The sequence below is a fragment of the Pinus tabuliformis genome, chromosome 1_2, assembly GCF_031772625.1.
Source record: "Pinus tabuliformis cultivar Carrire ecotype Pingquan chromosome 1_2, CPIR1, whole genome shotgun sequence".
NCBI lineage: Eukaryota > Viridiplantae > Streptophyta > Pinopsida > Pinales > Pinaceae > Pinus > Pinus tabuliformis.
In genome coordinates this window covers 369,008,729-369,022,269 of record NC_142298.1, presented here as the reverse complement: position 1 = coordinate 369,022,269, position 13,541 = coordinate 369,008,729, and the positions used below count along the sequence as shown (strand labels likewise).

At 36.3% G+C, this 13,541-nt stretch overlaps 1 pseudogene; it reads right to left on the bottom strand.

Moving 5' to 3' along the window:
- Window positions 1-10,310: 10,310 nt before the first annotated feature.
- Window positions 10,311-13,286, bottom strand: LOC149205906 (rhomboid-like protein 20 pseudogene; annotated as a pseudogene).
- Between the last annotated feature and the right edge of the window lie 255 nt (window positions 13,287-13,541).

Sequence of the window (13,541 nt, the reverse complement as noted above, 5' to 3'; positions counted from 1 at the left end):
TTGTAACTTTAGTGAGACCTCCTTTTGTTATTATAATGAAAACAATTCGTAACAAGAATGGAAAATGACCATCGAAATTGGCTCAATTTTTAGTAGTGAGAATATTTGTATGAAGGCTAACTCAACCACCAACCACAATAAAGGATGGTAACCGAGAGGGGGACTCAACCATATTTAAACCTATGTCTCGTCTCCTCCCGATTGAAAATATGCCTTGGGTTGATGTTTCAATTAATCAACCTAACTTTTAGGGGATAAACCATGTCACATGTCATTTTTTCACATTAAAACAAATGGCCTTGAACTCGGATTTATCATCATCCACTTACACTTTGCAATCATCCCCTACAAAGCCAAAAGCATTCCCTTTCTAGAAGTTATAATAATCATGGATTACATTGGATAAAACCCTAGTTTAAGGCATAATCATACTTACTTTATTGAAAAACTACAATGGCACAGGTTGCACACATGGAAACTGCGTTAGTTAGTGCAAGTTGCTTTCACAAAAAATGTGATGAACACCTCAAAATGAGGAAAAATAAAAATTAATTTTCAAGTTTCTCTCTCTAGAAGCTTCGGGAGTGGTTTTAACCATTTACTATTAGATCAGATCTCGAGCTCCTACTATTGAGGTCTTATCTCTTATCTCCTAGAAATTACCTCCCTCTAATGTGGATCTAATCCCTAGAATGGTAAATCCAAAACCACCTCATTTACCCTATAAATGCAACACCTACCATAAAGTTTGAGTTAGCTTTTGGAGACTTTGATTATGCCTTTATGTTGTTAATTTGTGTCTAGAGGTCCATAATCCATCCATGTGCTTTAGGTGTGATTGAAGGCTTACCATTGTGGCAAAGGAAGGACAAGATAACTAGGAGAGATTCACAAATTCAAGGCCTACAAGGGTTGTAATATTTTCCTGCCATTATTAATACAAAAGTAAATTGTTTCCCCTATAAATTATGTCTTGATTATGCATATGTAGAACATGAATCCTTGAATTATTTTTTAGAGTTGTTTGGATATGTTATCTTGTTTATTTTGTTCTCTTGCCTGTTTTGGATGATTTGCTGGTTCCACTTTTAGAAATTGGAGTTGGAATTGGAGCTAACAATAAGGGAAGAGAAGGAAGCTTACATTGCATTCTAAGTAGGTTTTCCTTTCATATTTCAAACATATCTAAGGAAAAACATTGTAGTTTTGTCTTTTTTGTTTCTAGACTAAGCCATTGGGTCTAGGAAGATTACTTTTTTCCGTAGAAGGAATTTATCTACAAAACAAACCTTAAACCTATATCCACTCCCTCTTTTAATTTGTTATCCCTACTTCCCCTTGAACCCTTTATCCCTATAAAATTAGTAACATATGGTCTCTAACACTTAATAATTTCCCACACCCCTAACTCACATAATATATATAACCCTAATAACCCCTGAACCCATAAGCCCAAAACCCTTTATAACCTAATGTAAATATACAATTCTCAATATTAAAATTTTAACCTATGAAACCTTTATCTCATAATATAATATTCAATGCACTTATTTCTTGATACTTATAATCACTTGTGAGAATAACACTTTGACCGTTAAATCACATTTTAAAATATTTTAAAACACTTTTTAAGTGTTTTAAAATGTCTTAAAAGTGTTTTAAAACATTTTAAAGAATTTTAAAAGTGCTTTAAAACGTATTAAAAGTGTTTTAAAATGTCGTAAAAGTTTTTTAAGAGTGTTTAAAAGTGTTTTATGATTTGTACAAATCCTTCAATTTACTAACTCGATTGAATCCATTCGTTTGTGACAAGAGACATCTTTCCTAAATCGAAGAAATTTCTACAACGCCTTTAACAAAATAACAAATAGTCAATTTGGAAAAATATTTTTGACCAAAAGATATGGATTTCTTTTACACAGATCGTGTAAAAGCAACGTATTGAGAATTCTAAGGTCAAAGATATTTATAAGGCGCTACTGGTGTGAAAGGATTTGAATTATATATAAACACACACACACACACACACACACGGTCAAGTGTTATTGTCACATTTGATTATAAGTATCAAGAAATAAGTGCATTAAATATTATTTTATGAGATAAAGGTTTCATGGGTTAAAATTTCAATATTGAGAGTTGTATATGTATATATATCTATATTCTAATGTCAATAACTACTAACACCCATAATATATTCCAGCTTATAACCTTTATAGTCCCTATACACTTTATCTATTACTACATCAAATTAGTAATATCCATGACCCATTTTATAACGGTTAAACCCGTGAAAACCTAACATATAGGATATAACATATAAACCATGTAACTTATGTCATATATAAAACTCAAATCCCAGTGCTTAAAATATAAGAACAATACAAACTTTTAATTAATCATTAAACTTACATCCATATATCTCTTTATTAGTAACCCATAACACTTATAATCCACAAATTGTATCACCATTTTCCCTATATAAATCGAGAACCATAACCTAAAATATCCATATCGTATTATCATTATAATCCATACCACATATATGATTATAATATCAGTAATCCCTATATTCCATATAATCTTTACTTATAAAACATTTCAACTTTAACCCTTATAATACTTAACACCTAAAACTAAACATTATAGCCCTTAACATTTATATATATATATATATATATATATATAATCCCTAACTTAGACATAATCATAAACATAAAACCTAAACAATATAAACAAACCCTGTCACCTACAATATGAACAATTATCTAACAACAAATATAAAGGCTAATCCTTATAGCATATATCTTATAATTTCAATAATCCCTATAACCACATCCTTACAATTTTTATAACATTTAAACCTTATATACGATATCAGTCTAACCACTATAAATAACCTCAAATTCTAATGGTAATTACACTATAAACCTTGTATTTCATATAAGATCTATAACCCCTTAACACTATAGTCTCTACCCCCTTCCCCCTTCCCCCTCATTCCTAACCATTGTATCTCCTAATATAGTCCATTTAAAGATAAATTCTAATTATAAAAATAAAAATAAAAATAAAAATAAAATTGATTTAAAACAAAAATTATAAATTATCTTTATTTTCAAATATAAACATAAATATATTATACATAATATATAATATATAGACAATAAATACTATATAATAAACAAGAACCTTAGGCAATGTGGCTTCTTGAAAATATGAATGAGTGTGACTAAATCAAAGCCCCCATAAAATAATAAAGGATTTGGGAGATGATCAAGAGGAAGGAAACATTGATTTAAGCTATCCTCCCATTTGGCCTTAGAGGCATCTTTCCAGTTCAAAACTCTCAAATCCTCAGTAAAGGCTCGGAAGAAACCTAACAATTTGAAACTAAAACATGCATCAAAGTCAATAAACATATGCTCTATCTTTCGGTCCGCTCTTGACTTCTAGTCTTACTCGAAAATAATACTAAGCAGGAAAGCATATGATACCTAAGATCTATCCCCACTGACATCAAACCCATTCAGAGTCCAAGATGAGCACCAACAAAGTATTGCAGGTGGTGGCACAAAGGCTATTTCGTAAAACCTATCTTTTCATCAAGCGAAAAAAGTGAAAGCAATCATGGCGGTGAGTTATTCAATTTCTCCAACTGCAATTTGATTAGTAATTGGAGTATGGTTTGATTATTTTTTTGACATATTTCTCTGAAATTTATTTGTTTTTCGGTTATATTGTTATCAAAGCATACACCCTCTTGAATAAATGTCGGCGGGAATAGAACCTTGGTCGTTAAGTTAATGAGGGGAGGAGGAGGTGGAAACTATGAGGATTTGAACCCTCGTTCATGGCTTGTTGAAATTTTCTTTGAAATCAATATTTCTCCTTCATATTTCATTGGTCTGCTTGCCTTCACAACTAGTTAGAAACCCCGATAATGATGACTCACCTATATCAAGGTTTGCAAATAGTATGGTTGATTCCCCCTGCCAATGGTCAACCACATCATGTTTTTCATTAACCCTTCCTTGCAGATGAATCTACCATTCACTCTTTAGCCATTGAGTCCTTATTGTTGGGTTGTGTTATATTCTTTCCACGACTAGCCTACATAGTTTAGGGGGGGGGGTGGAGTCCCACCTTCATTGCGCCGACTACGCAATGGGGGGTCACAGGGGGTTTGAGGGGGGCGGGTAGCCCCCCTCCCCTCTACGAGGTTGGGGGCAACGCCCTGGGGAATTTTTTTTTGGACCCTATATTAGGTTGGGCGGACCTACCTATGGTTTTGTGCATGGTTTTCACACATGGTTTTGGATGCGATGGTTTTCGGTCGATGGTTTTGGACGTGATGGTTTTCGGTCCATGGTATTAGATGCTTTGGCATGTATAAATATGTATTGTAACATTGATAGGAACATAATGAAAAATCAAGCTGGTAGTCTCGGTTTTGGGATCTAGCGGAAAATATGTGTATATGTGTTATGCTCTCGCATTGTTTATTTTCTGTTCTTAGAATTCATATGCAGGTAATTTCTGCATAGGGTTAAAACCTACATTTGGTGTCAGAGCTGTTTTGGCTTCAAGGGGGTTCCTTTGTTGCTGAGAGGTTTCGCTCGGGCCTGTGGTAGACCCTATTTAGTGGGAGATTTGCGGGATCGATTCTGGTGGTGAAAGAAGATGGCGAGTAGTGGAAAGATAGAGATCGAGAAATTTAATGGTTAGAGTTTTGAGTTGTGGAAACTCAAGATGGAGGATTTGTTGGTGGATAAAGATTAGTGGATCATGGTTGATCCAGGTACTAAACCAACGAGAGTGTCCGATGAAGAATGGAAGAAGATGGATTGGAAGGTAAAGAGCAGAATACGATTGTGTGTCTTAGATTCAGTATTGCTGAATGTATCAGGGGAAGCTACGGCTAAGGCTTTGTGGGACAACTTAGGGACTTTGTACCAATCTAAGTCTCTGGTGAATAAACTACTCCTACGGAAAAAACTGTATCACTTGAGGATGAAAGATGGAGACTCAGTGACAGAGCATTTGAATGCATTTAATACTGTGATAAGTCAATTATTATTTGTTGATATTAAAATTTCAGATGAAGATAAGTGCATCAGTTCGTTTTGTTCTCTACCAGATTCGTGGGATAGTCTCGTTATTGCAATAGGTAGCAATGCAACTGCCTTGCAGTTTGATGAAATAGTCTCATCCTTACTGACAGAGGAGATGAGATGGAAAAATATGGAGAGCCAGAATGGTGATGCCTTGTCTGTACGAGGACCATACCAGAACATAAACAAAAATAAGTCATCGAGTGGGAGATCTAAATCTATAGGAAAACATGTAAAGGTGGTTTGCTGGAAATGTGGAAAGGAAGGGCACTACAAAAGGGACTATAAATCTAAAGCTTTTGACAAAGGAAATGCATTTGATGATGCTCCTTCTGCAGAGGCGAAAACCACCTCAAATGAAGGTGGGTATGTGTACTTGGCTTCTTCAAGTACACATGTAGATCATGAGGCATGGTTGATCGATTCAAGTGCATCCTTTCACTTCACTCGCCATAGAGAGTGGTTCTGCGAGTATGAGAAATACGATGGTGGTGATGTCTTCTTAGGGTATGATAGGAAGGCTAGAATCGTTGGTCGCAGAAAAGTAAAGTTGAAGTTGCAAGGTGGAAGGGTTAGAACACTTCCGGGTGTTCTACATATTCCTGCATTGGCTAGAAATCTGATTTCTGTAAGCAAGCTGTATGATGCAGGTGTAAAAACAGTGTCCGAGAAGGATACCTGCAAGATGGTTTTGGGAGCACTGGTATTGCATGGAGTTCGGATTGGAACTCTGTACAAGCTACAAGGTAGCACTATTGTTGATGGGTGCAATAGTTCTATGGTACCTGAAAGTGGAGTAGAAAATCTAGTGGTCTCTGGAGAGAAGACCATGTTGTGGCATCAAAGGCTTGGACATAGTGGAGAGAAGGGCCTTTGAATACTTCATGGCAAAAGTATGGTAGAAGGTATGAGTAATAGCTCTCTGGATTTTGATTTCTATGAAAATTGTGTATATGGGAGGCAAAATCAGGTGAGTTTCCCCTCTGGTGGTAAGAGGGCGAAACAAATATTAGAGATTGTGCACAGTGATGTGTTTGGACCTGTGAAGGTTCCATCACTGGGTAAGTCTATGTACTATGTATCATTTATAGATGACTTCTCAAGTAATACATGGATATATTTCCTTAAGAAGAAATCTGAAGTCTTTGACAAGTTTAAAGAATTTAAGGATCTAGTGGAAAACCAGACAGAGAAGAAGATAAAGGTGTTGAGGTCAGATAATGGTGAAGAGTTTTGCGCAGAATTCTATAAGAAGTGTGGTATATCACGACATAAGACTACTCCATACACACCTGAGAAAAATGGAGTTGCAGAAAGAATGAACAAGACGTTGATGGAAAGGGAAAGAAGCATGCTCAGTGGTGCTGGGTTAGGACAAGAATTATGGGCAGAGGCAGTGGAGACAACATGTTACCTGGTCAACAGATCACCTTCATCAACGTTGGAGGATAGGACTCCACAAGAGGTATGGACTATCTGAGGGTAGTTTGGATGTGATGCATGTACATGTTCCAAAGGAGAAAAGAACCAAGTTGGATAGTAAATCTGAAAAGTGCATCTTTGTTGGGTATAAGGATGGTTTAAAGGGTTATAAGCTTTGGAACCTAGTAACAAGGAAGGTTATGTACAACTGAGATGTGGTGTTCAGAGAGGTGAGAGATGTTATTAAACATGAAGTCCAACCAAAGGAACCTAAGAAGATAGAGTTTGAGCTTAAGGAGGAAGAATCAGAATCTACAACATAAGAGGAATCAAAATATGAAGAGCCACAAACTTCAGGTGTGAGAAGAACAGAAAGAGAAATAAAGGAACCAGAAAGGTATAGTCCATGTTGGGTGAAACTATGTTCGTTTAATTCCGTTGTAGTACTTACCTAACTATTTAATTTGTCAATCCGAGGTCCGTAGACTTACGAGACACATGCACTATATATGCAGGACTGAAGTGGAACTAATCTAATCTAAATTACTGAAATCAAATTAAAGCATTGAAACACTAACTAGGAAAGCAGGAAATTGCATAAAAGAAAAGCAATACAACATGTGAAGAAGTGAATGGCAAACAACAGATATGAGCTCATAACAATAAAACTTATATTACAATAACTAAATTACAAATCATGAAAGAATCAAAGTTAATCTCCATTCTCTATTATTCCTTATTCCAATGAAGAGAGAGCACTCTCTTATATACATGAGGAAGATAACCTTTCCATAATTACATATCAAATATTCTCTCAAGCACTCTCAACTAGTTTCCCATTATTACAAGATATCATCGCACAAATCTCTCAAACATGATCCCATAAATCTCTCACATATCTTGGATAGATATGCCAACCAAATCCTCCATGCTTTTCTCCTAATTATCTCCTTTAGGAATTGGATAAGATATGTCTCCATGATTTTCTCCTTAGGATAAGATATGCCTCCATGATTTTCTCCTTAGAAAAAGATATGCCTCCATGATTTTCTCCTTAGAAAAAGGCTTGCATAATTATCTCCTTGATATGGTGGAGGAGATATTAATTCTTCACATATTTCCTACACATCACAAAACTCACATATTCTTGAGATATATAAAAATATGTACATTTTCTAATAATTAATCATAAATTAACTTATAATACAAAAATGAATAAAATGGAAAATAAGAAGGTGAAACCCAAATGTATGTATGAAAGTGATATGATAACAGGTTAATGGGATGATGAAATGTAAGGAATAGTGAAGAAAACGGTGGATGAAAATATGACATTTCTGAGTCCCAACATCCTCCCCAACTGAACTTGTTGCATGTCCTCATGCAACCATGCATGGGTATCTTTTAAGAACATTTGGCATATTGAACTTTGGCTTTACATGATGATGTCTTAAATGTTTCCAGGATATGTGAGAGACATTAGTAACAATTTACATTTTCTTATGGTTGGTTCTTGTGTGACAACCATGAATATGGTTGGTTCTTGTGTGACAACCATGAATACAAAGAATGTTGGTTCTTGTGTTAACAACATTCATTTCATTTTCTGTTCTCTTTTCTTCAATAATGTAAACACTCACTGGAAATCATAATGTGCATAAGAAAGCCCTTTTGTAATATTAATGAAGCATGCCAATATTGCGTATGAAGCAAAGTGCAACAAAGTATCATTGGAAAATAAATGTTGGTGAATGGTAAATGGAGTGATAGTGGTGAAGAAATGGAATCATGGAAGTGAATATGTAGTGAATGTAGTTCTCCCCCCCTCAACTGAATTGGTTGCATGTCCGCATGCAACTTAACATGGCGCATGAAAGGAAATGTAGCATGGTGAGGGAATTTTCCAAAATATTCAAGTTAGCATATAAGGAATTGCATGATTAAAGATTAGAAAACAACATACCTCTACTTACCCAAGAATGATGAATTATGCAATAGGAATGTAACTGCTGCTGCTGCTGGATCAGGAAAATGTGACTGATGAAACTGGATCCTGGGAAATGAAGGAATCTGAACTGCTGATGCTGAATCATGGAAAAGATAAAAGCTGAAAGTGGTACTGTGGTACTCTCATAGATCAGAATGCATACTGCTGTAACTGCTGAGGGAGTCATGAAAAAGTGTATAGTCTTCACCCGCTACAAACCCGATGGTATAATTCTAAACATGCGAATGAATGTGTCGATGTCGAGCATGAATAGAAATCATTGGATTACCGGCCATTGATGTATGCCGTTAACCAATGCGAGGAAACTCACCATTGATGTCAATGAGTGCCAAGGTACCGGAGTACATCTTGCGAAGTGCGAATGGATGTGTCGAGGTCGAGCCACTTGCAAGATCTGAAGATCAAGGGACATTGATGTATTCCCATGATCGCCAGCGAGAGAGCTTGCCATTAAGGCATGCAAGCCTCTAGGTACTCAAAATGAACTCTAGTCTATTTCCCAGATAAGGTGCTGGTGTTGATGGGGCAAGACTTGTTGAAAGGTGGGCCTTAAGGAATCCCACATCAGTCAACGCGAGTTTGTACAAAAAGATTTGGTAGGACTATAAATGGAAAGAACCCATGGACAAGCAGTGTGGATCAGCATGGCTAGGAAATCAAGGTAATGTGATCATGGAAAGGGAATGAGTTTTATTCAGAAGGCAAACTAGAAGAAAAAAAATATACTGAAAAGGATAAAGGGATGTATGCGATTCAGAAAAATAGGCGTGCATGAAGTCGTGAAAGATAAGGAAATGGAAGATGGGTTGCAACACAAGGATGGTCTAGGTATGTGGAAGGAAAAAGGGAAGTAATCATGACGCAAAAGGTGTGTAGTGGAAAATGTCATGATATGTGCAGTGAAGAATTTGTTCCTTCAAGCGTCCAATGATGCATGTTTCATTGTGATTTCGAAAAATCACTTTGCATACTCTGAAAAACTTAGCACCATTCCTGCATAAAAATTGTCATCTTCATGTGCCATCTCCATTGATCATTCCTGTATGAAATGAATTCAAAAACAAATTAGCTCATTTTCAAGAATTTATGAAATGTCCATTTGTAACTTTTTTTTTTTTTTGAAGTTACACTAATTGTGGATGAAAAAGGTGTCGTATCGTAATGTTGAGCTTTCTGCATAAGCTTCTTGTTGACCTACACAACACCAATCTCATTTATCTTGTTAATGTATGCATTCTCACTTTTGCCCATAAATTCACAAAAAAATCCAACATACTTTGATTTCCCCCCAAATAAAATTATTGCATGTCCCCATGCAATGTACTAATTGATTGTGCAATACTTTTTCAAAATGTTTTTATTGGTTTGCAGGAAAATGGATTTAAAACATTTGAAAAGGCATTGTATTTGTTAGGGAACAAGTAGTGAGTGTATGAATGAATGAGGGCAATTATTTTTTATTTATTTATTTATTTATTTTTTTATATTTTATGCTTTGTGTTTTGTGTTTTTATTTATTTATTTATTATATATATATATATATATATATATATATATATATATATATATATATATATATATATATATATATATATTCGGTTACAGAAAACAATTTCATAAATTTGGAACAGAATAAACAATGAATGAAAGAAAACGAGATATCATTATCAAAACCCCAAAGGTGTACAAATCAGTGATGATAAAAATGAAACCAAGAAATATGGAACAACCGATCCATTGATACCAAGCACCATGCCGCTTTAGCATTAATGAGAATTTGTTGCTGCGCTAATATCATTATTTGTCTGGGCTAGTGCTTCAATTGCGAGATTTCTATCAAAGCTCATTATAACCAATGTGGAAACAGCTTCTTTAGATGGATCTATAGTTACATGAAGAAGTGGAGTTGCAGCAGCAAACTCATCCTCAAATTCCGTGTCATATGAAGTAACAGCCTCCCTTGTAACATTCTCTCTTGAAGAGGTGTTAGATAGCCCCATTAACAAAGTCGACAAGGAAAGGCGAGAAACAGTAGAAGCTAATTGCTCAGGGAACTCAATTCTGCGAAGCCCAAAGACATGCAGTCGATAAGACAATCCAGCGATGATTTCACAAAGACCTGATATTTTCCATGATGAAATAAGTGGCTGAGGACCAGCAAGGTAGACAAATGATTTGTCAGAGAATTGGATCCCAAAAATACGAAACCATGTTGAAACTGGTATATCGAAATAGAAAGGTATAAATGAGGAAAATATCAAGCCATAGGGTCCAAGGGTTAGTCCAATCCAATCTCAATAGTATAGAGGCATCAGTCGTCTCTGTGGATTCTTTTTATTCTTCCGAATCTCGAGCCTTTCATCAAATCATGTCTACACCGTCCATTGATGTGAAGATTGGGCATGGGAGAGGTGAATTCGACGAAAGAAACTCTGAGGGCGATCATCTTCTGATGTGGGAGTATTCCCCTCACACTGCTACCGATCCGGCAGACAGATGCCAGTTCTACTGATCAAAGCTTCGTCTGATCGGAATCACTGGAGAGGTCGAGTGCTTACATACTATCAAAAGATTGGGCGAAACTTTTTCTTCCAGACTACAAAAAGACTGAATGAATCTTTATCTGGGAAGGCATGATTGGGAGCTAGCTCGAAAACCGATAAATCTGGACTCCGAATAACCTATGAGTGAGCCGAGCGATCACCATGAACACCGAGCCACTTGTCCTCCACCTGACTGACTAGCTTATTCCATATACCGACGGCTTACGAAAACATGGACTAAGCTTGTTGATCATGCATGTGTTTGATCCCCTCGACCAGACCTTGCCCGAGGTCATCGAAGTACGCAAGCTGAGCTTAGCCCGCCTCCCAATAGACTTCTTCTTTAGGGACGGACGGACCTGAGAAAGAGCAGGATATGTTGGTTCGGGATCCGTTGGTTAGGCGTCTGCCGATTCGTATGGGGATGGGGGTGCTTCTGTTCCATATTCCTTATTATTTGATTCGGTTGGATTTCGCCGATGGATAATCGGTATCTCTTTCTGCGTCTTCGGCTGGCTTCGAGAAATGTGGTTTCGGGACAAGCAGCTTCTCTTGGTTTGGATTTTATTTTTATTGGGAGGATGTTGGGAGTCGTCAGGAACTGTATCCCTGGATGATAATCAATTTGAAGATCCCGTGCAAGTGGCAGAGGCAATGGCATTCGGAAGAGCATGTGCTAGATTTGGCCTGGGCTTGTATCTATACCATGAAGATGGAGAGTACTATCTACACGGCGTGAGCAACAGCAATGGAACTGGGCCAGCAAGGCTACAACAGGGGGCACTGGTATATTATTGCGCAATGCAAACAAAAGTAGGGAAGACCCTGCTATCAATGTAGCTCAATCAAAACAGTAGCTAAACCAGAGTTTATAACGTTAATAACTCTCTTAAGTCGCCACATCAGAACTTCAACGACAACGACAATTCCTGCATATTGCGGCAGTGGGTGGCCAAAGACTGGAGAGCTAGGGTAATGTCGAAGGAAGGCTCAAGCTCGAGTGAAAACTTCAGAAGCGTCGGACAATTCTCACCTATTTTTATCAAACCAAACGGAGTAATTCCAAAATGATCCTTTAAACCCAATTCTTGGATATTCTCTCAGTTTTTAAGGCTTTTCAGGGTATCATCAGACCATGGAAGCCGAGAGCTTGTCCTGGGAGCATTCAATCCGAATTAACATGAGGGACAGCATTCCTTTGTCCCTGAGCGCGATCTCCATGCTGCTCTGTCTCTTCCGGAAAAATAAAAAAAATCAGACAACGTTGCTCCCGTGGGTAGGTCAAAACTCAGATACTCAGACACTGAACAGGGCTCAGTTTATTAGCGACTCAGCGTGGATTTGTTTGATGTTTTGTATATACAAGGAATGATGCAGAGTTGTTTTTGATTTCGCTGGGTTTTTTTTTTTTTAATTATGTTTTGTGTTGTTTTGTTTTTATGAATGCGCTGGTTGGTGTTGTTTCTTTTTTTTTTTAATTAAAAGTCTAAAAAAATGGAATTAATGCTATTTTTGAAAAACAAAAAAATGGTAATCCTATCTTTAAAAAATGGTTAGTTGTTAAAATTATTATTATTATTATTTTTTTTTAATCAATGAAAACTAAAGTTGAGAAAGAAACTAAACTTTCTCTTAATTTTTTTTTTTAACAAATGGACATAATAATTGAAAGATGTTGGTGATGAAGCATATTGCAAAACATTTATTTATTCCTGAAATTGGTCGCCTAAATCATCCCTATTTTCTGATCCTCAAGATCGTACAAAGACGCAGGAGGAGAGCATACTTATTCTAAGCAAAACTAAAACCTATTTTCTGATCCTCGAGATCGTACAAAGACGCAGGAGGAGAGCATACTTATGAAAGCAAACGCTGAAACCTATTTTCTAATACTCAAGATCGTACAAAGACGCAGGAGGAGAGCATACTTATTCTAGGTAAAAGCAAAATTGAAAATGAAAGCAAAAACTAAAACTGAAAGCCTACCTACTCTATACTAATTAGAATTTACAAATTAGTTACGTGTAGTTAAACTTCCAATGAAGCCATTCTCGTAGCAGTGACAACAATAGATTCAGTAGCAAGTTTTCAAATGAAAAATGAAAATATTCGCAAGTGAAGGAGTCTAGTGGCTGTATCTGTAAATAAACTAAATAAAAATAAAAAGACGAATCTAATCTAATACTTACCTGGAACCATTGTTCAATAAAGCTTTGATAAGCACAACGTCTCTCACTCAGATCATGTTGTAACTCCTGTTCTTCTTCTTCTCAAATCTGCTACTCTTCTTCCTCGATCTCTTGTTCGAATGATTGTTCGCCATCAGATATGCAGGATTATTCAGACGTTGAGTCTTCATTTATTTCTTGGGGAGTAGTTGAACCTTTAATTCTTGTCAAGATCTCCTCTTCCAAGGAAGAAGAGATCCCTACTTCTGCTAGGATCTGAGTGAGT